At 40.3% G+C, this 27194-nt stretch overlaps 1 long non-coding RNA gene and 1 pseudogene across 1 annotated transcript in view; one reads left to right on the top strand and one right to left on the bottom strand.

The window, feature by feature from the left end:
* The window catches only part of LOC129548926 (uncharacterized), an 84107-nt gene that overhangs the window by 8866 nt on the left and 48047 nt on the right, over positions 1-27194 (top strand). The window lies entirely within an intron of this gene.
* LOC129548925 (high mobility group protein B3 pseudogene) lies at positions 542-1343 on the bottom strand (annotated as a pseudogene).

Below are 27194 nucleotides of genomic sequence, written 5' to 3'. Positions count from 1 at the left end.
AATTGTGATGTTGGAGAAGACTCTTGAGAGTCCCTTGGACAGCAATGAGATCAAACCAGTCAATCCTAAAGGAAATAAACCCTGAATATTCATTGGAAGGAACTGATGCTGAAGCTGAAACTCCAATACTTTGTCTTATGATGTGAAGAGCCAGATTGTTGGAAAAGACCCTGGTGCTGGGAAAGATTAAGGGGAGGAGAAGAAGGGGGTGACAGAGGATGAAATAGTTGGATGGCATCACTGACTCAATAGATATCAGTTCAGTTTAGTCACTCAGTCGTGTCTGACTCTTGGTAACCCCATGGACTACAGAATGCCAGGCTTCCCTGTCCATCACCAACTCCTTGAGCTTGTTCAAACTCATGTCTGTCGAGTTGGTGATGCCATCCAACCATCTCATCCTCTGTTGTCCCCTTCTCTCCCTGCTCTCAATCTGTCCCAGCATCAGGGTCTTTTCCAATGAGTCAGTTCTTCCCATCAAGGGCCAAAGTATTGGATTTTCAGCATCGGTTCTTTTTTTTTTTTAACAGTTTTTTTTTTTTTATTCATCCTCTTCCTTCTCCTCCTCCTCCTCCTCATCCTCTTCGTCTTCCTCTTCCACCTTTTTCCGGGCAACTTTAGCAGCACCCTTGGCGCCATCAAACTTCCCTTTAGACTTATAGTCTGCGACATCCTTCTCATACTTCTCTTTCAGCTTTGCTGCCTTGTTGATGTATGGCTGCTTCTCACTGTCACTTAAGTTATTCCACATCTCGCCCAGCTTCTTTGCCACATCTCCAATAGAGATGCCAGGGTTTGTAGACTTGATCTTGGGGCGGAATTCAGAGCAGAATAGGAAAAATCCAGACGGTGGTCTCTTAGGGGCATTAGGGTCCTTCTTCTTCTTGCCTCCCTTAGCTGGTCTGTAATCCTTCATTTCCCGATCATAGCGCACTTTATCCGCCTTTGCCATTTCATCAAATTTTGACTTCTCTTTCCCAGACATGGTCTTCCACCTCTCAGAGCATTTCTTGGAAAATTCAGCAAAATTGACAGGGACCTCTGGGTTTTTCTTCTTATGTTCTTCTCTGCACGTCTGCACAAAGAAGGCATAAGCAGACATCTTGCCCTTTGGTTTCTTGGGATCACCTTTAGCCATTTTGACTGTATTGTTCGCTAGTCTCAGCATCGGTTCTTTCAATGAATATTCAGGACTGATTTCCTTTAGGACTGACTGGTTTGATCTCCTTACGGTCCAAGGGACTCTCAAGAGTCTTCTCCAACACCACAATTCAAAAGCATCAGTTCTTTGGTGCTCAGCTTTCTTTATGGTCCAACTCTCACATCCATACGTGATTACTGAAACAACCACAGCTTTGACTAGATGGATCTTTGTCGGCAAAGTAATGTCTCTTCTTTCTAATATGCTGTCTAGGTTGGTCATAACTTTCCTTCCAAGGAGCAAGCGTCTTTTAATTTCATGGCTGCAATCACCATCTACAGTGATTTTGGAGCCCAAGAAAATAGTATGTCACTGTTTCCATTGTTGCCCCATCTATTTGCCATGAAGTGATGGAACTGGATGCCATTAGTTTTTTGAATCTTGAATTTTAAGCCAGCTTTTTCACTCTCCTCTTTCACTTTCATCAAGAGTCTCTTCAGTTCCTCTTCACTTTCTGCCATAAGGATGGTGTTATCTGCATATCTGAGGTTATTGATATTTCTCCTGACAATCTTGATTCCAGCTTGTGCGTCATCCAGCCCAGCATGAATTTGAGCAAGCTCTGGGAGATAGTGATGAACAGGAAAAAATGGTGTGCTGCAGGGGTCGCAAAGAGTTGGACATGATTTAGCAACTGAACAACAATGAACGTTTCGAGATATCATACAGTTCATCCATTTAAAGTGTTACAGTTCAGTGTTTTTTGTACATGCACAGATTTTGCAGTCATCATCACAGTCAGTCTTTGAACCTTCTTGTCGTCCTAGGAAGAAACTTATTAGTAGTCATTCTCCCTTCCTCCCCAGCCCATCAGCCCCAAGCAACCATTGACCTGTCTACTTTCTGTGTCTACAGATTTGCTACTTCTGGACATTTCACATAAATGGAATTCAGCTCTCTTTTTGACAACCACTCTTTAAAGACCTCCCCTGTTTCTTCAGCTTGTGTTGGATCTTATGATATAGATTCTTAGAGCACCCCACATTTCTCCAACACTTCTAATTACCATTGTAAGGCACTGATCATTCACCACTTTAATCCCAGAGCCCAACTGTCTAGCCCATAATAGGTATTTGATAGATGTTTAATGAATTAATCATGATTAATAAAATACATGAAATAAAAGAATCTGGGGGCCAGTTTTTTCAGATAGTAGTATGGGAGCTTTCCAAGACCTGTGACCTCAGGGAAGAAGGTTGTGCTTCAGTAGACTTATCCAGTCTGCAGGACTCCAAAATATCCACAAAGTCCGTCCTTTGGATTTTTGAAGACTCATTAGGTCTTTACGATGAAACTATTGAAATGCAATTCATTGTCAGAAGATGAATTGGTGGTTTAACTTTTTTTTTAATTCAAGGAAGAAGACTGTGATTTGGTCTTAGTGGTTTGCCCTTCATGCTTTTGTCTGCTCTCAGCCCCCTCTCCTCTCCCGCCGTAACACTATTTTCCTTCCTCTTGACAGGATTCCCAGCCAGACTTCTCAAAACTATTATCTGCACTCACTGTTCACTTTTGCATCTCCTTTGTTTCTCATTACCTCTAATTTGATTTTCCCTTCACTCCACCTTCTATTGTCACCAATTACTTCTATGCTACTAATCCAATGGATATTTATTTTCACTCTCATCTTACTGGATTTTTTTTTTTTTTTGGTTCACACTGTATGTCTTCTGAGACCTTAGTTCTCTGACCAAGGATTGAACATGGGCCCACAGTAGTGAAAACATAGAGTCCTAACCACTGCACTGCCAGGAGATTCCCCGTCTCACTGCACTTTCGAACAGCATTTGGTCCAGTTGAGCAATCACTCCGGCTTGAAATGCTCTCTTCCTTGTCTTTGCAACATTCTCAGTGTGAATCCAGGGTTGAGAACCAGTGTTAACTCTCTCTTCCAAGGCCAGTGTTTCTCAAAAATGTGGTCTCCAGAACTGTAGCATTAACCTCAACTGTCAAATTGTTAAAAGTGTGAATTATTTTTTTCTTTTGAAATGTGGATTCTTAAGTCATATCTGTACCTATTGATTCAGAAGCTCTAGGATAGGGGCCTAGCAATCTATGTTTAAATAAACTCTCCAGGTAACTCAAACCTATGCTCACCTTTAAGGACTGGAGCCCAGGTAAATGCATCCACTCACGTGAACTCTATGAACCATTGATTCTTTTTTAATTATTTTCGATTGTGCTAAGTCTTCATTGCTGCATGTGGTCTTTATTTGCAGCAAACGGGCAGCACTTCGTTTTGGTGTGTGGGCTTCTCGTTGCGGTGGTTCCACTTGTTCTAGAGCACGGGCTCTAGGCTCTTGGGCTTCAGTAGTGGTAGCAAGCCATCTCAGTAGTTGCTGCTTATGGTCTTAGTTGCCCTGAGGCACGTGGAATCTTCCCGGACAAGGAATTCAACCTGTGATACCTGCTTTGGCAGGCAGATTCTTTTTTTTTAATAGATCACTTTGAATTTGTTATTAATACCTGTTTAACTGTATTTTTTCAAATTACAGAATTCAAGTCCAAAATAAGATAATTAATGCCTGGTAAGTTGTTACTCACTTGCATTTTTCCCTTCTAAATTAAAAAAAAAGAACAAAACCTTAAAAAACATCAATAGGTTCAGTGCACTTACAGTGGCTCACAAACATGATACAAAGACCATATTTATCCATAAAAAAATTAGCTCAATATTTTAAAATATAATTGACATGAACTAAAATAAAGGAAAAAAAAAGGCCCACTGCATTTTCACCACAGTTATTTTGGTGGTGGTGGTGGTTTTAGTCACTAAGCCGTATCCAACTCTTGCAACCCCATAGACTGGAGCCTGCCAAGCTCCACTGTCCATGAGATTCTCCAGACAGGACTACTAGAGTGGGGTTGTCATTTCCTTCTCCAGGCAGGTAAATTCTTAACCACTGGACCACCAGGAAAGTTGAACCATTGATTCTTACATGCATACTGCTAGACCAGATCTCTCTTCCTAGCTCCAGATTTGCCTGTCTGCTAGTTTCACTTTGCTTGGTTATTGCAGAGATATCTCAGACTCATCATGTCCAAGATGACAAATGGCCTTCTACTGGAGACAGAATTCTTGTTCATTGTTTTCTAATCATTGAAGGATACCATTTTAGAATCATGCACAAAAACAGAACTTGACATCTCCCTTACCCAATTATCATTTTATATCAATTTTGCTTTCCAGATTTCTTCTAATGTAAATACTTTTTTTATTGTGGAGAATTTAGAACATATAAAACAGAATAGTTAAAAATATATTTAAACTTGTGCCTAATAACCAAGCCCCCAAATCCAATCAAAGGCCAATGTTGCCTCATCCATACCCCCATCCATTTCCCCCCTTCCCATATTATTTTGAAGAAAATCCCTGATACCATATGATTTCCTATGTAAATATTTTAGCCTGTATTTCTAGAAGAGATAAGGTTTTAAATAAATTCAATGCCATTATCACAATGAAAATAATTTCTCGATGTCATAAAATATCCAGTTAGTATGCACATTTCTAATAGACTCTTAAAATATTAGTTTTTTTTTTTTAAGTCACCTGTATTTATTTTTTGTTTTCCCAGGGTGGTTTTGTTGTTTTGTTAAGGGACTAGGTTGCTTGTCCTTTAGTTTTTGCCACCATCTGGATTTTGTCAGCTGTATCCCCAAGGCATACTTGAACATGTTACCTTGTCCTCTATTATTTTCTGTAAATTGGTAGTAAGATCTAGATGTTATCAGATTCAAGTTTAATTTTTTTGGCAAGATACCCTCATAGGTGGTGGTATATTTTTCCATTAGGAGACACACAGTGTGTGTTTGTCTCTCTTTTTGTAGTGCTAACAGCTGTTGATGAATAATGCTTACATCACTTCATTCATTAGGAGTTTTAAAATGGTGATATAATTCAATCATTCTTCATTTAGTAGCTGCAATGTTTCTGCAAGGGAAACCACCCCTCTTCAATTATTTATTGCATAGTGGTATAGTTTATGTAAAAAAGCAGGGTAAATGCTTGATTCTTTCCCTTTCACTAAGTACCTGTTAACCCTGTCTACTCTTTTTCAACTGCTACCATCCGGATCCAAAATTCTTCTCGTAACCTCCAAGATCTTGAATCTTCAGTGCCTTATTAATCTTATTTGTGCTGTGTGCTCAGTCACTCAGTCATGTCTGACTCTTTGCAACCCTATGGACTATAGCTCACCAGGCTTCTCTGTCTATGGAATTTTTCAGGCAACCCACTGGACTGGGTTGCCATTTCCTATTTCAGGGGATCTTCCTGACCCAGGGAATGAACCTGCATCTCTTACATCTCCCGCATCATCACTGTGCCACCTGGGAAGCGTCCCACCCCCCTACTCATCTTTCAAGGTCCTGAATAATCTGGTCCCTGCCTATTTCTCCAGCTTCACGTCATGATATTTTCCTCCTCTGTTTCTCACTATATCCAAGCCTCAAAAGGCCTTTGATCTCTCTACCTAGAAAGCTTTCTCCAACATCCTCTACCCTTACTAACTCTTACAATGCTTTCTTAAGGAAGCTAGATTGGTGTTCCAGTTATAACCTCTTTTATTGCCTTCTACTTGTCCTTCATAGCACGTCCTATAACTTGTATTAAGATTATCTATGTGATTATGTATGGATGTGAGAGTTGGACTATAAAGAAAGCTGAGCACTGAAGAATTGATGCTTTTGAACTGTGGTGTTGGAGAAGACTCTTGAGAGTCCCTTGGACTGCAAGGAGATCCAACCAGTCCATCTTAAAGGAAATCAGTCCTGGGTGTTCATTGGAAGGACTGATGCTAAAGCTGAAACTCCAGTACTTTGGCCACCTGATGCGAAGAGCTGACTCATTTGAAAAGGCCCTGATGCTGGGAAAGATTGAGGGCAGGAGGAGAAGGGGATGACAGAGGATGAGATGGTTGGATGGCATCACCGATTCAATGGACATGAGTTTGGGTAAACTCCAGGAGTTGGTGATGGACAGGGAGGCCTGATGTACTGCGATTCATGGGGTCACAAAGAGTCGGACACGACTGAGTGACTGAACTGATGTGATTCTTTGTTTAATATTTGCCTTCCTTATTAAACTAAAAGATCCAAAAAGGCAGGACCATGTCTACTTTGGTACCGTATTTTTTTCTAAGCTTAATTTAATGCTTGGAATATATTGGATTAGCCAAAACGTTTGTTTGGACTCTTCCATAAGATGTTACAGAAATACTCAAGCAAACGTTTTGGCTAACCCAATAGTTTGTGTGCAAAAAATAAATGCTGAATTGAATAACTGAATTGAAGCTACAAGTGGCTCAGTGGTAAAGAATCCGCCTACCAATGCAGGAGACACAGGTTCGATCCTTGGGTTGGAAAGATCCCCTGGAGGAGGAAATGGCAACCCACTCCAGTGTTCTTGCCTGGAGAATCCCATGGACAGAGGAGCCTGGCAGGCTACAGTCCATGGGGTCGCAGAGAGTCGGATATGACTGAGCAACTTAGCACAAATTGAAGTAAAATTTGGGAAAAAAAGACAAAGAGGGAAGATAACTAACATTTACTGAGTGCAAGGTACTGGCCTAAATTCTCATAATACTGTTATAATCTTTATCTAATGAAGTAGATATTATAATTATCTCTAATTGACAGTTAAGGAACTGAAGAGAGAGTGAGCCATTTGCCCAGGTTCACATAGATAGTAAAGATCAGGATTCACATCTAAGATAGAAGATTGAAGTGAAAAAGTCAGTCATGTCTGACTCTTTGTAACCCCATGGACTATAGAGTCCACGGATTTCTCCAGGCCAGAATACTGGAGTGGGTAGCCTTTCCCTTCTCCAGGGGATCTTCCCAACCCAGGGATCAAACCCAAGTCTCCAGCATTGCCGGCAGATCCTTTACCAGCTGAGCCACAAGGGAAGCCCAAGAATCCTGAAGTCAGTAGCCTATCCCTTCTCCAGCAGGTCTTCCCAACCCAGGAATTGAACCGGGGTTTCCTGCATTGCAGGTGATTTCTTTACCAACTGAGCTATCAGGAAAGCCCTGATATAAAGTTAGAACCCTAATATACTGCAGGCTGTAAGAATACACCATATAAGTGTCTGTACTGGAGAGAAACTGATCTCAATTTTTTGAGTCCTAAATTCAAAAATCCTAGAGAAGGGGCTCATTGGCTTAGCTCAAGTCAGATAGTTATCCCTAAACCAACCAAGGTCAGTGCAATGGCCACCATCAGGACATGTAGATTCCATGCAGAGGGACAATTTCCAGGAGAAGGGGTCATGCCAGGAAGGAAATCTCATAGAGGGTACCCATGTATTTCTTCCCATACATTCAATATCATCAATTCCCTTGTCCAACATCATGCTCTTTCCCCATGTAGAAAAACAGATACCTTGCCTCATCAATGAGAAACCATTTAAAGATATAGCCAGCTACCACATTCATCTCTGATTCCCAGAATCTCTGTTGATCATGTCTGGATATGATTGCACACAATTTTGCAACCTATGGACTAAATCACAGATTTAAAGACCGTCAAGAGATACATTCTTTTGCAAAGATTCTAAAGTCAGCTCCTGCTGCTGAGTTTACCTTGAGCCAGAGATAAACTCCATTAGGCAAAGTTTTCCCAGAGACCACGAAGAAGAAAAGTTCACAGAGCAAACTAAGAAGGTAAACTCACAGTTTATCAAAAAAGTTTAAAACACATATTGAGAAGTGAAGGGAAAGGTGTGGATGGGCACACGTTGGATAAGCTACAAACAGAGTGGAGGAACAACACTAGCTGAGCCTGAATTGTACAATGTTCATAGTCGTGTTTTTTCCTTGTGTCAGCTTTCCTCTCTGGTGGTGGGGTTATGGGAATTGGAGTTGAGTCTGAGCAAGGGGATCCCACAGACTGAAGGTACACGGGGGCGTCATACACACTTGTCTATTGGAAAGATGCAGGGGCAAGTATATCAGGCAAAGACCTGTATCTCATCAGTTACCCTGGTGAGTAGCTGTGGTCTCATCTGCATTTCCTGGGCAGTTGACCAGTGGGGCCAGAATGGTATTATCTGTGGGTGGTTGATTTAAGACCTCATAAACATTGGATGCTTGTTGTACTTCATATATATTTACTGAATCATGAATGTTTGGTACATCTTGGTCCTTCCTTCCCGTTCTACCTAGTTTGGAACATGTACGCTCTACTTGTTTTTATATCTCTCCAACATTCCTCAAATGCCACTTTCATTTCAAATACTCAGTTTCATCTAGCCTCCTTCCTTTTTTTAAATCTTATTTTCTATAGCAAATGTAGAAAATTCCTAAAATATTCAAACAGCACATGTTATAAATTTTAAAAATCAGTTATAGTTGAAATTACCTTGGAAAATCTCCTAGTCACCTGTAAAGTACAGTACATTGTATTGATGAGCCATGTTGGAGGCTGACATGCCACTGACCCAATGGGTATTCCCTGCAGTGTGGGGACAGACTGCTCACTCCTCTGTTGAGTACCTGAGGAGGTTGTGAGCTTCTGATTCAGACTGCTGGGCATCTACACCATGGGAGGCGTCCAGATACCGAGACCAGCCAAGCAAATGACAGATTCACATCTCCTACCTCCTGCTCACTCTGAGTATCCACTCACTTGGCGAAATTACACTTAGGCTTCTCTCTCTCAAGCCCACTTGAACTCATGTGAGTTAAATTGTGTATGTTGTTCTTCTGGAAAAGACAAATATCCATAAAGATATTCAAAACTTAAAAACTAACAAACCTTTAGAAGGAAAGGGAAAGCAACATATAGAAAAGCATCTGAAAAAGAGTATATATATGTATAACTGAACCACTTGACTGCACACTTGAAACTAATACAGCATCGTGTTAATAAAGCGACTGTGAAAGTGAAAGTCACTCAGTCATGTCTGACTCTTTGTGACCCCATGGACTATAGAGTCCATGGAATTCTCTAGGTCAGAATACTGGAGTGGGTAGCCTTTCCCTTTTCCAGGGGATCTTCCCAACCCAGGGATTGAACTCAGGTCTCCTGCACTGCAGGCAGATTCTTTACCAGCTGAGCCACAAGGGAAGCCCAAGAATCCTGGAGTGGGTAACCTATCCCTTCTCCAGCGGATCTTCCTGACCCAGGATTTGAACTGGGGCTCCTGCATGCAGGCGGATTATTTACCAACTGAGCTATCAGGGAAGCCCCTAATCAACTATATTTCAGTTTATAAAAAGTCTCAAAGGATGTGCAACAGTTGCTGTTGTGTATCAACCTAGCTAGGCTATGACACCCAGTGATTTGGTCAATCGCCAGTCTGGATGTTTCTGTGAAGATGTATTTTTAAGTGTGATTATCACTCTCTCTGCCTGCTCACGTATGTATACACCACGCATGTGCATGCTCAGTCACTTGGTTGTGTCTGACTTTTTGCAGCCCCATGGACTGTAGCCCGCTAGGCTCCTCCTCCGTTCGTGGAATTTTCCAGGCAGGAATACTGGAGTGGGTTGCCGTTTCCTACTGCAGGGAATCTTCCTGACCCAGGGATCGAACCTTATCTCCTGTGTTTCTTGCACTGGTAGTCAAATTCTCTACCTCTGCACCACCTGGGAAGCCCATATATACTCTAACTTTGTTTAAGCAAATTACCCCTCATAATGTGGATGCTTTCCATTAGATCAATTGAAAGCCTAAAGGCTGCTGAAATTTCTTAAAGAAGAAGCAATTCTGCCTCAAAACGGCAACATGGAATCCTGCCTGAATTTCCTGCCTGCTGGCCTGCCCTGCAGATTTTGGACTTGTTAGCTCCCACAATTGTGTGAGCTAAGTCCTTAAAATCTCTCTCTCTCTACCTCTATCTCCTATTTGTTTTGTTTCTCTGTAGAACCCCTGAGTAACAGGAGGCTATAGAATTTAGAGGAGCATATGAACGCAATATCAAAGTCCCCAAATAATGAGTGGGAGTTTCTGAAGTAGAGATATGAGACAGCAATAATAAAAATAAAAGAGTAGTATTTCTTGTGTCTAAATGGAGGGAAAGGAGGATGCCTCAATGGTGCCTCCAGGCAGCAAAGCAAGAACGTGCGTGATGTGGAACCAGCTTGAGCGCCAAGCCTCACACCTATCTGTCATTCATGTACTTGCCCTATAAAAATGACTTGAAGCTCTTAGAACCCAGTGTTTGCTTTCTAGTGCCATCTTGACTTTGGTCTCACTTCCTTCTACCAGGAATCCCCTCCCACTCTGTTTCCCATCTCTCCAGGGTCTGTTAGTCTCTTACAGTTCTTAGCATTTTTTTCTCTTACCTGCTGAACATCACCCCGCTTCAAGTCTCAGTAAAGCTTTTCTAAAAAGCAGAATCAGGTGAACCGTGTTTCCCAAGTTTCTAGAAATTACCTTATTCGCGATATTGTGTTTGCATAGCTGCCCTTCTCGTTGGTCTATGAACACTTTGCACTTTCAGCTAAATATGATATATGTATTTAGGACAAGACATATCATATAGAAGTCCGTGCATGTTTGTTGCTTGAATGAATGAGTGAATAGATAAATTTGTCCATGGTCTTGTAAACGATGGAGTGAAATCCAGACTCAGGATTTTCATACTCAAAGCCTTGTCTTTGTCTCCTGCATATGATGTGATCCTGTTATTTTTTTGGACTTCTGTAGGAAAATCTACCTACTTGGAAGAAACATTTGTGTCAGCACTGGAAGGAAAGAACAAATATAGGGAAAATGGACAGATGCCTATTTTAAAAAAAGAACAGTACGCTAAAACTTGTTTTATTTTTGTTTTGTTTTATAGCTACTCTTTTCTGATTGTTGACAAGATTCCCAAAGGATCGATCTCAAATATAAATATAGATTTAGGATCTGATTTGCCACACATAAGATATATATCAGAAGTTCTCTTTGCTTCAAAATCAAAACCATTTGGAATGTTGGCAGGTTTATTGATAATTGATATTGATTATCAGTAAACTCAGCCTTATTACATGGAAGGCTGAGTGAATGACTGCTCATATGGTTTGACTTTGATCTCACACAGAGGACCTGCTCCTTTCCTTAAACTGCCCTGTGGTGGATGGGAGTATAATTACTTCTATAATGCGATTGTACATTTAGAATTGGTTCCATTAAGGCACATTTTTCTTTCTTTTCAATGGGCTCTCCCATCTATATGTATATCAAGCATTTTCCCTAAACCCTACAGCTAAATAGCCATCTGTTTTGTGTTTGCTCCACAGTTGCCTCTGGTGCAACATTTCTGAACAGAAAGGACCTCTCTTGCCCCAGACCTGTTTCTTCTGGGTTTCTCATTTCAGTGAACTGTCTTACCACTCACCAAACTTCCCAAGCTAGAAACTCAAGAGTTTTCCTATCACTCACATCCAAATATGAACTAGTCTTATGAGTTGTTAGCATGAACATTTCCTCACTCTCTCTGCCGGGTTCTGTGGGTCTTGCCAGTGCCTTTTTCAGGCCCTTCATTAGTTCTCACTTGTATGCCTGGCTCCAGCCCCTCTTCTGTCCATTGTCTTTGGTGTAGCCAGGGAGGTCTCTTTTAAAGACATAGCTGATCACTTGATTCCTCTTTCTGAAACCTTATAAAATGGTTACTCTTTTCCCTTAGGATAAAGTACAAACTCTCAGATAAGACATGCATTTTCTGAGACTTTCCTGGTGATCCAATAGTTAAGACTTCATGCTTCCAAGGCAAGGGGTGCAGGTTCAATCCCTGGTCAGGAACTAAGATGTCCCCTGCTGTGCAGTGTGGCCAAGAAAGTATTAAAAAAAAAAAAAAGATACGTATTTTCTGAATCTTTTCCAACTCTTCAATATTCGTACTCCACCCCACTCCACCAATTTCATATATTATCCTATTTTTCCCAATAACTTCATATTCGCTTTACTGTTTGTATCTTTTTCATATTTCTTATCTTGCCTAAGAAGCTTATCCCCTTTCTCCTAGCCAGGAGTTAGGCATCTGTGTATGCTGAGACTCAGCTCTGCCACTAACATCCTTCAGAAAGTGTTTCCAGATATTTACTGTGTTAGCTAAATGCTCCTACCTACATGCTTCCTAAATTCTGTACATTATACCAATATCATGGTATTTATCACCTGGTTTGGTCCGTTAATTTTACTTTCATGCCTTTCCAAGCAAATTATAAAGCTCTTTATGACAGAGACTATTCTGTATATCTTTGAAAGCTGAGAACTTATCAGCTGATATCTGGTTAGCAATCAATACATTATTTTTAAATTTATTTTTTAATTGAAGGATAATTGCTTTACAGAATTTTGTTGTTTTCTGTCAAAAATCAACATGAATCAGCCATAGGTATGTATATGTCGCAGTCAATACATTTTGGTTGAATAAGGGGAAGAGATTAAATAAATGATACTTAATGGGTGGTTTGAGAGGGCTATGAAAACACATTTTTATCTTCAGTTTAGCTTAAAATTTTTTGTGTGTGGTAAAATATATAACATGAAACTTAACATTTTGTCCATTTTAAAGTATACAATTCAGTGACACCAAGTACATTCAATTTATTTTGCAACCATTACCACTAACCCTTTTCAGAATGCTTTCATTATCCCAAACAGAAACTCTGTACATTCCACCTTCTTCCATGACCCTTGGTCACCTCTACTGTTTGTTTCTGTGAATTTGCCTATTCTTGGTAACTCATTTAAGTGCAATTCTTAAAATTCAAACAGTATCTGTCCTTTCGTATCTGTATTATTTTACTGAACATAGTGTTTTCTAGGTTCATCTATGTTATAGCATGTACAAGAATATCATTCATTTTCAAGGCTAAAACAATATTCCATTCTATCTACCTACTCTATTTTTTTATCCATTCATCTGTTGATGGACACATGCTTGGATTGTCTCAACCTTTTTTCTACTGAGAATAATGCTGCTGTGAATACTGGTGAACAAGTATCTGTTTGAGTCCTTGGTTTCAAATCTTTTTGGATATGTATCTAGAAGTGGAATTGCTAGATCATATGGTAGTTCTCTGTTTACCTTTTTGAGGAATCATCATACCATTTTCCATAGTAGCTGCACCATTTTACATTTCCACCAGCAATAAACAAGGGTTCCAATTTCTCCTCATTTTCATAAACCCTTGTAATTTTCTTTTTTTGCTTTTGATTGAAAATATTCAATCTTTTGAGTATTAAGTACAGTTGACCCTTGAAAATTTAAGGATTGGGGTTCCAACCTCCACACAGTGAAAATCTGGTTATAAGTTTAGAATTCGTCCTCCAAATCTTCTGTTTGACATCCAAGGGTTCAAACAACCCTTATTGTGTAGTACTAAATCCTCCTCCCCTGCCATGTTTTTGGCTGCTTTCAGATGTCCTAGATACTCAGTCTTACCCCAGCTTTTCCTCTGTGTCTTAGAAGGTCCATTGTATGTTTCCACCTATAATTTTTTGCTCCAGGATTCTGTGGGTCTATAGTCATCTTGCAAGTTTTATGAGTAGCATCCACCGCTTTTACCACCTGAGTTCTGAGTTAGATGTAACAGACAGGCTCTTGTGTCAGTCCTTCAGGTATCCACTGGACAGTTTAGGACAAATATTCACAATAATTTGCAAATAATTTCTGCTTTGCTTTTTCTAGTTTGAGGAATGATACTGGAAACAAGGCTGCCACCACTTCAAGACCAAAATCACTGCCAAGTATGAGAGGGGTAGAGTAATGGTAGGTGAAGATGCTGCAAAACTTTCCTACCACTTTGAAGATGGCTTTTTACTGACAGCGTATTTGTTTGGTGGCTATAAAACTTTGAGTGTTTTTCAGAGGTCCAGGAAGTATGGTTCAGACAGTTTCTGCCTTTTTAAAATGCATTTCTGTTGGGAAATGAAATCTTGGAACTTCCTAGGCTACCATTTTGCTGATGTCTGTTTCTTTACCATAGTTTCACCTTCACTTTGGACTTTCAACAAGGAGCACTCGGCGTGTAATCTAAGAGAAGGTGTGTGCAGTCACTGAAAAATGGTGGAACAAAGACCTCTGAGCCACTGTAAGGAGGCTTGAAATAGGAACTTGCTTGGAAAGCTGAAATTTTACAGATGAGGAATCCACTAGGCTATTGGGTGACAGTTGAGAACAGATAGGCTTGTGAAATGCGGCTCTGTCCAGGTAGTAAATTGCTCAGGGAGCTGGTGCTTGCTGACAGTGTGGGACAGCTGCAGTTACATGCTGCAAATGGTTGGGTCTGATTTCTGGAGGCACACTAATTCCAACTCATGAGGGGTCTTGAGTAATGCCAAAAATGACCAAGTAGAAGAAAATGTGAAGATAATGATACGGTTCTGGTGGTAAATTAGATTCTCCCTTCAGAGCTCAGAGAATCTGTCTAATTCAATTCATTCCTGGTGGTAGCTGTCATAGCAGCTTGTCCTGAGCCTGGCTGTGGCTCACAGCTGTATCTCAGTAGTGACTTGGGAGGAAAGCCTTTAGTAATTGTCTCCGCCTCTCCATGTCTTCACTCCTTCTGCCATCAGTAGCATCCCCTGCCTCCCCTCTCCATTTTTTTCTCCAGTTACTTACTCTCCTCTGTTTCCTAGTCCCTCAGTGAAAATATGTTCTGATCTGCTAAATGAATTCACATTAAGGTGCATAAGGCCAACAAGACTTGTATGTAAACCTATCTAGGGACCGTTTGCATTTTAATAGAAGTTTCTGTGTTTCATGCTGAAAGAAAACATTTATTTTTTAAAAAAATTATTATTTTTGGTTGCACTAAGTCTTCACTACTAAGTGTAGGCTTTCTAGTTGTGGTGAGCAAAGGCTACTCTTTGTTGCATTACTCAGGCTTCTCCTTGAGGTGGCTTCTTTTGTTGTGGAGCACAGGTTCTAGAGCATAGGGCTATCGCCCACCAGCTTTAGTTGCTCCTCAGCATATGGAATCCTCCTGGACCAAGGACTGAACCTGTGTCCCCTGCATTGGCAGGTGGATTTGTATACACTGCACCATCAGGAAAGTCCTGAAGAAAACATTTCTAATTGCGAAGCTCTAAGTATCACTGGAAAAGACTCTGATGCTGGGAAAGGTTGGGGGCGGGAGGAGAAGGGGACGACAGAGAATGAGAAGGCTGGATGGCATCACCGACTCTGTGGACATGAGTTTGAGTGAACTCCGGGAGTTGGTGATGGACAGGGAGGCCTGGCGTGCTGTGATTCATGGGGTCGCGCAGAGTTGGACACGACTGAGTGACTGAACTGAACTGAAGTATTAGTTGTTCGTGTGTGTGTGTGTGTGTGTGTGTTAGGTGCTCAGTCGTGTCCGACTCTTTGTGACCCCATGGACTGTAACCCTCCATGCCCTTATGTCCATGGAATTTTCCAGGTAAGAATACTGGAGTGGGTAGCCAGTCCCTTCTCCAGGGGATCTTCCTGACCCAGGGATCCAACCTGGGTCTTCTGTATTGCAGGCAGATTCTTTACTGTCTGAGCCACCAGGGAAGCCCAGATGTTCCATGGGAAAGATAATTTTTAGAGGACCAATTCTAACTCAGAATATTTTTTACGGTATACTCTATTCTAGGTAGTATAAAAGGGCTTTAGAAAATAAAATTTCTCCTCCCAGTATGAAAAGAAGCCCTGAGGTTGATTTGAATGTGACATCAGTGGATAATGAGCTTTTATACTTTTCCAGTCAAAGGTACCAAGGATAAAGCCAAAACTTTGATCATATTGAGAAGTCAGGTCCGGGAAATTTTCACCTGGCTACAGGAAAGGAAAGGCTGATGAGGAGGAATAGAACAAATCTAATTTAAATCTTGACTATTTTAGAAGATAATAAGCAGCTTTCATACATTATATGGCCTTTCTTCCCAGGCATCATCAGAAAATCTTTGGAATACAGTATACAAATTAAGGAGCTGACAGTTCTGGAAGGACAGGTCCCAGAAAGTAAGAGCACAGAGTGGGAAACACGTTATCACTGATTGAATTTAACTTCTCCCAGCCTCTGTTTCTTCCTCTGTAATGTGGGAGCAGTAATGTCTATTGAAGAATGTTAGAACTCTTTTGATTGCAAATTATAAGAAGCCATACTGAACATATGAACATAAACCAGTGTCCAAGGTCTTTGACTTTTGGGCAAGCTGGATTCAAAGACCCAAAGGATGCCTTTAAAAAGTTTTGGCCCTCCTTTATTTCTGCTTGTTTTGGTTTGGCTTTTCCTTAAATGGTAGTTGACTCACTGGAAAAGAGTCTGATGCTAGGAGGGATTGGGGGTGGGAGAAGACGGGGACGACAGAGAATGAGATGGCTGGATGGCATGACCGACTCGATGGACATGAGTTTGAGAGAACTCCGGGAGTTGGTGATAGACAGGGAGGCCTGATGTGCTGTGATTCATGGGGTCGCACGCAAAGAGTTGGACACGACCGAGCGACTGAACTGAAAGAACACATCTCCCAGCTCAATGATTCTAAGAGAAAGTTGTTTTCAAATATCATTTTAAAGATGATATTGCCTTGCTCAGGTCAGATGTCCAAACCCTAATCAATCACTGCATGTTGGGATTTTTGGATTGGCCATCCTAGGTCAGATGTATAACCCAGTATTTGGCCAGGGTAACACAGCTGACTGCCTCTCCAGGATTACATGCATGAAGGGAGAATTCCCTAAAGGATTAAGGAAGTAGAGGATGGGAAACTATGCTGGGTGTGAAAATATTGTAGCTGTTATAATCTACCAAACCTACTCCTGCAGGTTAAAGAATCAAATAAGCAGACACAAGGAAGCTGTTTATAAACTAGAGTCATACTTAAAACATCATTCAGATAATTATAAATACCATGTTCGTTAAAATCAAGAAAACTGCATCATATAACAATGACTTTACAAATCCGTGGGGAAAGATGGACTATTCAACGCCTGTTGTGAGACAACTGAATAAGCATCTGGAAAAAAAAATGCAAGAGGAGCCGCCCCCGCCTTCACACACTCGTGGATACTCTAAATGGATGAAAGATTTAAATGCAAAAATGAAGCCGTAAAAGTGTTAGAAGAAAGCATGGTAAAATTCTTTTATAATCTTGGAATGGGGAAGGTCTTCCTAATCATTATTCAGAATTCTGAGCTCACAAAGAATATGACTGATAAATAAAACTACATCAAAAACATTTGTGTGATGAAAAATATCATTTGAAAAAAAAGTCAAAAGGCAGAAAACAAATAGAATGAAAGACAGTGGGGTGTTGGAGATGCCCTGTACTAGCTCATAGAAGCTGATTATTAAATTTAGAAAATTTGTAAGCTGGTGGTCAACTTGTTTAAAATTAAGTTATGTAAAGGGAGGAGGGAGGTGGGAGGGGGGTTCAGGAGGGGGAACTTATGTAAACCTGGGGCGAATTCATGTCAATGTATGGCAAAACCAACCAATATAATATTGTGAAATAATTTGCCTCCAATAAAAAATAAATTAATTACCCCCCCCAAAAAAATAAAAAAAAATAAAATTAAGTTATGTGAACTTATAAAGAATGTTACAAACAAAGATAATATATACTCAAAAACTCATCACTCTAATTGTTTAACTACATTTTGTTATCATTCATGCTTTTGGAGTGATTGACATCTATTGTGTCTGTATCATGGAGATATTACATAATGGCTTGGTGTTACACATTTCTCCCAAATTCCACAGATGTCATGTTGGTAGCTTTGGAGAGAACGTTTACATCATGAATATTAGCACATGCTATAAAACAGGATTTATTTTCCCCAGAGACCATTACTAAACACTACCCAGCAGAGCACTGGAAAAAAAAAAAAAATTGAAACACAGAAAAAGGGCTCCTCTCCCTTTATGTAATGTGTCTTTATAAAAAGACAATTAACCTAACAAACATAAGAAAAATATGAAGTGTTCATTCGTAGAAATAAAGAGATGCTCTGTGTCACAAGAGAAATGCAAGTAAAAGCCATACTGAGGTATTTCTTTTTTACTGACTAGATTAGCAAAATTCTGAGTGTGATAAGACTCTGCTGGAAAGGCTGTGGAAAAAAGACATTTTTTTTTTTACATTGTTGATGAGGATATAAATTTATATAACCCTTTATGAAGGCAATTTGTTACTATGTATATAAAATTACCAATACATAGACTATTTGACCTAGCAATCCTATCTCTGGGAATTTATACTATTACATAGTATTAAGTACTTTTGTTTCATTTTTTAATTACTTTAAAGATTGAAAACAACACAAGTGTTCATCCATATGGGCTGGTTTAATAAACTGTGGAATATTTAAACAGTAGAATTGATTAGAACTGTAAAAAATTGAAGACACCAAGTTGAATATGAAGAATCTCTAAATTATATCTTTCTGTTCCATTTTATTGAGAAACAATTGACATGACATTGTATTAGTTTAAGATGTACAACATAATGATTTGACGTACGAGTGTGTTGCAAAATGATCACCACAACAGGCTTAGTTAACATCCAACACCTCATATAATTACAGCTATTTTTTCCTTGTGATGGGAACTTCGGTTCAGTTCAGTTCAGTTAGCAACGTTCAGATACACTATATAGCATTAGCTATCGTCACCATGTTTTACATGACATCTCTAGAACTTTTTAATCTTAGAACTAGAAGTTCGTACCTTTTGATTGCCTTCACTCAGTTTCTCCACCCCCAGCCTCTAGCAACCACCAACCTGTTCTCTGTCTCTCTGGGTTTGATTTTTTTTTTAGATTTCACATGTAAATGAGATCATGAAGTGTTTGACTTTTTGTCTGACTCATTTCACTTAGCATGAAACCCTCAAGGTCCATCCATGTTATCACAAATGGCAGAATTTCCATCGTTTTTATAGCAGAATTATATTCTATTATATAAATATACCACATTTTTCATTACCCATTCATCAAGTTATATTATCAAATAACCAAAATCAAGGTTAATATCAGAGTTATCTTTTGCATAATAAAGTAAAAATATAGTTGTTTTTGATTTGCAAATCAAAGTCTGGAAGAAAAGTAATAGAAATGGTTATAGGACAAGTTTGCTGTGTAAGATGTGGGACCTGGTTTGGCAGAGAGCAGGATTAGAATGAGGCTTTGTGTTAGCTTTTTACACTAAAATGAATGTTGAACTCTGTCAAAATACTACCTTGTTACAAAATTAAATTGTTAAAGGAACCAAATGAAAGCTTCATTAAAGAGCACTTGACATTTAATAAAAGTTACTGAGTACCTATCATATGGCAGGCACTGTTCTAGGAGCTGCGCCCGGAAGATGACACCACATCATGTAAGCCGTGATGTAAAGCTGAAGAGTTAGTGACTGTTCTCAGCCACAGAAGCCACTCTCAGATGCCGCAGCTTCTATTATGTCTGTCCGGTGGTTTTCTCTTGTCCCGTTAGTCTTATATCCATGACCTAAACAGAGTAAAAATATCCCAGGCCATAAAGTTTTAGTAACAATTTAATGTCTGTGTTCTTCTCTGTGTAGATTCTTTGTATATGTTTTCACAGCTTGGTCATCTTTTTTTTAAAAAAAATTGATTCTATTGAAGTATAGTTGATTTACAATGTTGTGGCGGTTTCTACTGTACAGTAAAGTGACGCAGTTATACATATACATATGTATTCTTTTTCATGTTCTTTTCCATTATGGTTTGCTACAGAATACTGAATATAGTTCCCTGTGCCATACGGTAACACCTGTTGTTTATTCATCCTATATATGTCATCTTTCTTCTTGAATATGTTGTTTAATATACTGGGTGGAATATGATATTTAAAAAGCTCAGGCCTTTAATTTTGTGGAGAGTGAACAAAATAGACAAAAATCCTAGTGAATTTACATTCTAGTGGTGATGAGGGAAAGACTTTCTGAGGAGGTGATGTTAAGTACAGTCATGAAAGATATGAGGGAGAGTGACTTGTTAGCATCTGGGGTTCTGCTTGTCATTCATAGTAATTACTATTGCCAGTGTCCTCAAGAAGACTGCAAGACATTACACATGCACACATGTACATACATTTACTATTTTTTGTGAGCACAGTAATGCTGCCACACTACCTAATGGCTGTGTCCTGCCAGTGGTGTACTGTCTGGTGATGATGATGGGTTTGAACGGAGTGAACCTCTCTTTGTCTGTTGTCTGGTCCCAGTAAGGAAGGGCATAGTTGACATTTGTGGATGACTGTGACTCTGATTGAGGGGCAAACCTCTGGTTGTGGGGGCTTAATTCTCTTTCCAAATGAAGCTAAATGTTCCACAAAATTAAAGCCTTGACCTTTAATATCATATCCTACCAACCAGAGTAAATAATACCCTCAAAAAGAAAGACATCGAAGATATGAAAATGTATCAGAGAACATACAGAGAAGAACAAAACATTAAATTATTGCTAGACCTTAAGTACCCTGGGGGATATTTTTATCATGTTGAGGTCATGGATATGGGCCTGGATTGGCTGAGAGACAACCGCTGGGCGGCATTTGAAGAGTGGTTCATGCACGTTTGAAGATGCAAAGTCCTTAGCTTTACATCACAACTTACATGAGCTGGTGCCTGTTTAGTGGGTTCTTTCAGTATTTGTGCTCTCTTTTATTCCAGCTCCTACTGCATTTCCCACCCCCCCCCCCGCCCCGTTTTTGTAATTGTTTAGTAGGTGGTAAGAGCCTTAGACTGAAGTACTGTTCATGTTTCCTTCACATCCCCAGCACCTAGCACAGCCAGGCCTGACATTTAGCAGCTCTTAATAGGTGTGTGTTGAAAGACTGGTAGAGACATGCCCTGGGAAGCAAGACATTGGATAACAGTGTAGGTATCGTTTTGGTCTGGGGGATTTGGAGTCTAAAGGCCTGCTTTGTTTTCCAGTTAGGTGGGCTGATGGACGGCCTAGCGTTTTGGTAACAGTTAAGATTCTCTGCTCCCGTTTAGCTTGCACTCTGCATGTGCACACAAGGCAGCTGGTTCAGCACAGCCGTCTGTGCTGACGATTCTCAGCTCCCTGCCAGCTGGGTAGGCTCTGCCATCAATCTGTCCCAGAGTCCCCGACACCCTGTGATCTGACAGTAACTCAATCCTCCTCCACAGACTTCTCTGATCTCCCGCCCTGCATTCTCCTCACCTCTGTCCCTTGCTGTCTGAGCCACAGACTTTGCCAGCCGTGTGGACTAAAGCAAAAGTGAGTTCATCCACAGAGCATGTGCCTGGGCAGCCAAGTTCCCCAGGTTTGAATAAAATGACCCAATCGATTTGGCATTCACTGGGCAGTCACACAGGGACATGTCCACTCCGGGATGTCCCTCAGCAGGGCAGATGCTGCCTCAGTAAGATTGGCCAAGAGTCCTTGAATGGGGTTCCTGGCAAGAGTCACGGGAGATCAAAGTCCACCCCCGCCCCAATTCTACAAAAGCTGAATTTGCCTTAATAATGATTTCCCAATAGGAATTTCAACTCCCAATTCTATTTGGATTCTTCCTAAATAGAAATCCTTCACCTGGTCTATATAGCTGCAAATTTAAAAGACTCAAAATTGCAGCTTTCTTAGACAACGGACTATTTTATTTCTAGGGGGTAAAGAATTGGCACTGGCTAATGAGTTATATTCCGATGTACAATGCCCTCTGATTGTGTATTATATATTAGCACTCTGGACTTGAAAGAGACAATTGTGTAATGTTTGCCCATTAATTGAGAATAATCATCTCAGCTGCACAGTATTGCATACCAGCCAAGCTTGTCATTCTCATATCCAACAGCTTTTAATTGTTGTGTTGCCCTTTAACAGCAACCTTTCTCAGAGTTTGGAGAACAAAAACAGAGACTTACCTAAATATCAGCTTCTTCCCACCCTGAGAGAAAAGAATCCATTTAGATGGAAAGGATTTGTGTTTTCTAATCCTCAGGGAGTGATCATGCCTTAGCAATTTCCATTATCCATCAAGTCTAAATACTAAGGCCATGGGATTTCTTCTTCCTAATAAAGTTAGGAAATGCAGCAGACAAGAAAGGGGCTTACGTGATTATACAGTAAGCTGGAGACTAAAGTGGAAGAAATGCCTTAAAAATCATTGTCAGAACCCTTTTGAATGCAAGTAACAGAAAATTTAACTCAAACTGTCTTAAGTTAAAAAAAAAAGGTATTGTTTCACATAACTGAAAAGTCCCAGGATGGAATTGCTTCAGCGTATCTTGATTCCAGGGCTCAGGGTATCTTTGAGTTTTGGTCCCATGCTCCTCACATCTCGGCCCTTCTCTCCTCTACAGCTGGTTCGGGCCCTCCCTACCCCTGGAGAGAGAGCAGCTGGCAGCTCAGCTCTCAGAGCTCGAGTGCAAGTCCCAGGGTTGGATTTCATTGGACCAACTTGGGTCATGCTCCTTATTCAGAACCAATTATGGCAGCCAGGGGGAATGAAGGATGCTGATTGGCCAGGCCTTGATCACTCTCAGCCCTGGAGGTGGAGGGCAGGGTCAGATCCATCAGCCTGAACTACATGAACTGGCAGGAGAAGGTGGTGATGACTGTCTAAGAAAAAGTAGTCCCTGCTACCAGAAAAATGGGACTGAATGCGGAGCAAACGAGAACTGAGGCAGTATCCCTTCATCTCACGAACGAATGCCTTTGTAGGCTAGAAATTTAGGCCTAACACCTTTTCCCTGAAGACTGTCCATAATAAAGATGACCATTTTTCAAGTGCTGGACATCGCGGTGTTTTACATTAGTCCTCTCGTTTAATCCTATGGCTACCCAACCAGGGAGGTACAACAAGCCCCCTTTTCTAGATAAGGACGCAGAGGCACGGGGAGATTGAATGGCATGTTCTAAGCCCACAGCTGTTAGAGAGTGAGTCATTATGCAGCGCCGGCCTGACTCCAAAGTGCATGCTTAGTCTCTTTCTGTGTATTCCCCAAACCTGTCCATTTACAAGACTTCTAGAGTGGTTACTAAAGTGAAACTACAGGTTCTCAGGCCCCCTGGTTACTTAGATTACTATCAACTCTACTTCTTTGTAGAAGCTAGTCCTCTTACGTGGATCTCAGAAGATCCCACAAGGGCGAATACTCTTTCTTATGGCCCACAGCTGGCTCATGGGAAATATCTCTGTACTTTGCTCAGATAACTCTTGGGACTGTGGGATCTTCCTAAGTTTGCTATGCCAGGAGAGCAGCTACCAGCCAGTCTCATCCAGATTTATCAGATGTTAGACACAGTCTTCACTGTCCTTCAGGCTCTAGGAGCCTCTATGGAGGATCAGGCCAAGAACTTAGATTCCATCTCAAAAAAGAAGAGATGTGGCTTGTTCTGTTAAATATGAAGGCTTATTTTTTTTAATATATCTTAGGTATTTGGACATAGTGGGATGATGCAAAAATTGAAAAATGAATCAATGGAACTGGATAAGAAGCCCAGAAACCCAGTCACATGTATGTGGACACAATATATAATAAAAGTAGAATTATAAATAAATAGGAAAACAATGATAGTTCAATAAATGGTGCTTGAAAAATCGATTATCTGTGGGGAAAAACACAAAGTTTGGTTTCTCTCTTACATCACAAGTAAGTTAAAAAATTCTACAAGGGATAAAAAAATAATCTTTAAAAAATTTTAAAGAAAATATAGGCCTTATGACCTTGTGAAAGATTTAAGAAAGATTCTTTATGCTTTACAACAAAACTTCCAACTTATAGGAAAAAGTAAGAACAAATTTTTATTATATTAACCCTAAACTTTCTGCAGTAGCAAAAGATACCAAAAAACAAAGTAAAAAACGAATCACAGACATTTGAGAAAAGATATTTAAAATGAAAAATCTGATAAAGAAATTGTACCAGAATATAGAAAGAACTCTGACAAACCAATAACAATGATTGTGATTATAATAGCCAGGCACTGCCCTAAGCACTTGAGATATATTAACTCATTTAATCTTCACTATATTTCTATGAGACAAATGTTTGTCGCCCCCACTCTGCAGGTAAAGAAATAGAGAAAGAGTTAAATAGCATGCTTAATGTCACTGATAGTTAAGAGATGGAACTGAGCTTGAGCCTTGGATTCTGGCTCCAGGTCTTATGGTCTTAATTTCTATACTCTCAAATGCAATAGAAACATCAACCCACAGAGTAAACACACACACCAGAAGAATTTTCATCTCACTAGCAGAGAAGTTAAAAATTAAGGTGCCAAGGAGAAATCACTTCACAAATTAAAATATCTGATAATACCAAGTTTGAGTGAAGATGTAGGAAGAAAGTGTAGACTTTTGTACACTGCAGGTGGAAGCATAAATTTGTACAACCATCCTGAAGAGCAGCTGACGGTATCTAGTAAATGTGAAAGTGCTCATACCCAATGACTGAGCTGGTTTGCATCTAGAAGTATACCCTAGAGATTCTCATGCAGTGTGCAGTGAGGTATGATCAACAATCTTCACTGAAGCTTTGTTTGTAATGGCAAAATTTGAAAACCAAAGAATTCATCAACAGGAAAAAAAAATTGTGGTGTGTGTATACTATGAAATAACACACAGCAGTTAATATGAACCAGTAATAAATCTACCAGTATGGGTAAATATAAGGAAAATAGCACTGTGTGGAAAATACTGGTTGAAATAAGATACACACAGTGCAATACCGTCTAATAAGATTTAAATATCTGTAAGACAATGCCATTTAAAATATATGTACCCAAAATACATAGTAAAAGAATAAAAATCTAAACAAGAGTGATAAATAACATATTCATGGTAGTATTTACCTCCAATGGGAAAAAAAAAGACAATGAGATCTGAGAGATGTCTGCACAGGAAGTCTCAATTATGTTTGCAATGCTTAATTGGGAAAAAAAAAAAATGCTGAAGTGAGTCTCTAAATACCATTCCTCATGGTGAAATGGCTGAGTTCAGCTTTCGGACAAGAAATCTGCATAATGAGCCATGGACAACTTGTTTTGCAAGAAAGCTCTCCCAGACTAGTTGAAATCATGTTAAAACAACACCCGAGCAACTTTAAAGGCACTTCTATTGGTCCAAATAGGGCAATTTCTGCATCAAAAAGGAGAACTATAATGGATTAAAAACTGTCACATACACAAAAACCGCGAGTTCATAAGGAAACCAAAAAACCCTATAAACAATGTAATAACTTGCCACTGGGAGTTGCTAAGGTAATAACTTATTATTCTGAAAATGGATAAGTAATGGGAAAGTATATATTTTATCTTTCCTATGATGGCTGGATGGCATCACCGACTCGATGGACATGAGTTTGAGTGAACTCCGGGAGTTGGTGATGGACAGGGAGGTCTGGAGTGCTGTGATTCATGGGGTCGCAAAGAGTTGGACATGACTGAGCGACTGAACTGAACTGATGCCATATATTTTGGGTAACTAAATCTTTGATAAAAGTAGGTCTTAGAAGAATCCCTACTAATAAATGCAGAAGAAATAACAGAATTTTAAAAAATGCACCATTTTCAACCTCTAAAGAAATAATTGATCCAGACAACATTCATTAAAGAGGCTAAAATTATTAACTGAAATGTCAATGGGGAACATTATAATGGAAGGATCAGGCTGACACCACCTATACTCTGTGATCAATCTTACCCTCTGTCAAAGCGGGCAGCACAGACAGTATTTGCACGGGTGCAACAGTAAGTGTTTCCTAGAATGTTTCTTGCCTAAAAAGTTGATCCTGACCTTAATCAAGTCATCAGAACTGCTATTCATCTATAGGAGCTACAGGGGATGGAAGAACTACTTAAAAGACAAGGACGCATGTGTTCATGCATGCTAAGTGCTTCAGTCATGTCTGACTCTTTGTAATCTTATGGACTGTAGCCCACCAGGCTCCTCTGTCCGTGGGATTTCCCAGGCAAGAATACTAGAGTGGATTGCCATGCTCTCTTCCAGGGGATCTTTCTGACCCAGGGATCAAACCCGAGTCTCCTGCATTGGCACGTGGGTTCTTTACCCTTAGTGCCATCTGGGAAGTCCAAATGACAAGGATGCAATGTTTGTAGCTAAATCCAGAAGGTGGGACATTCTGTAGGAAAAGTGACCGAGTTTCTCCAACAAATGAGGATTCTGCTCCAACAAAAATGGCATTAGGGAAAAAGGGAGAGTGAGTTATTATCAGCTAAAACAGACTAAGAGGACATGACCAAATACATTGTGAGGCCATTGTTTGGATCCTGATGGAAACAAATCAACAAGAAGAAGATTGGGAAAATCAAGGAAATATGCACAGGGATTGGTAAAAGAGGGCATTAAGGAATTGTTGTTATTTTTGGTATGTGTGATGAAAGCACAGTTGTGGGTGTTCAGTAACTCAGTCGTGTCCGACTCTTTGTGACCCCATGGACTGCAGCATGCCAGGCTTCCCTGTCCATCATCAACGCCTGGAGCTTGCTCAAACTCATGTGCATTGCTTCGGTGATGCCATCCACCATCTCATCCTCTGTCATTCCCTTCTCCTCCTGCCTTCAATCTTTCCCAGCATTAAGGTCTTTTCAAATGAGTCAGCTCTTCGCATCAGGTGGCCCAAGTATCGGAGCTTCAGTCTCAGCAAGTCCTTCCAATAAATATTCAGGGTTGATTTCCTTTAGGATTGACTGGTTTGATCTCACTGCTGTCCAAGGAACTCTCAAGAGTCTTCTCCAACACCACAATTCAAAAGCATCAATTCTTCAGTGCTCAGCCTTATTTATGGTCCAACTCTCACATCCATACATGACTACTGGAAGAACCATCAGTTCAGTTCAGTTCAGTCACTCAGTCATGTCCGACTCTCCGCGACCCCATGAATCACAGCACGCCAGGCCTCCCTGTCCATCACCAACTCCCGGAGTTCACTCAAACTCATGTCCATAGAGTCGGTGATGCCATCCAGCCATCTCATTCTCGGTTGTCCCCTTCTCCTCCCGCCCCCAACCTTTCCCAGCATCAGAGTCTTTTCCAGTGAGTCAACTCGTCGCATGAGGTGGCCAAAGTATT

Source organism: Moschus berezovskii, chromosome 25 (assembly GCF_049115385.1).
Source record: "Moschus berezovskii isolate FMDL1 chromosome 25, NW_MosBer_1.0, whole genome shotgun sequence".
Taxonomy (NCBI): Eukaryota; Metazoa; Chordata; class Mammalia; order Artiodactyla; family Moschidae; genus Moschus; species Moschus berezovskii.
Note: the sequence above shows the minus strand (reverse complement) of the source record. Positions and strands in the feature narration are given on the sequence as shown.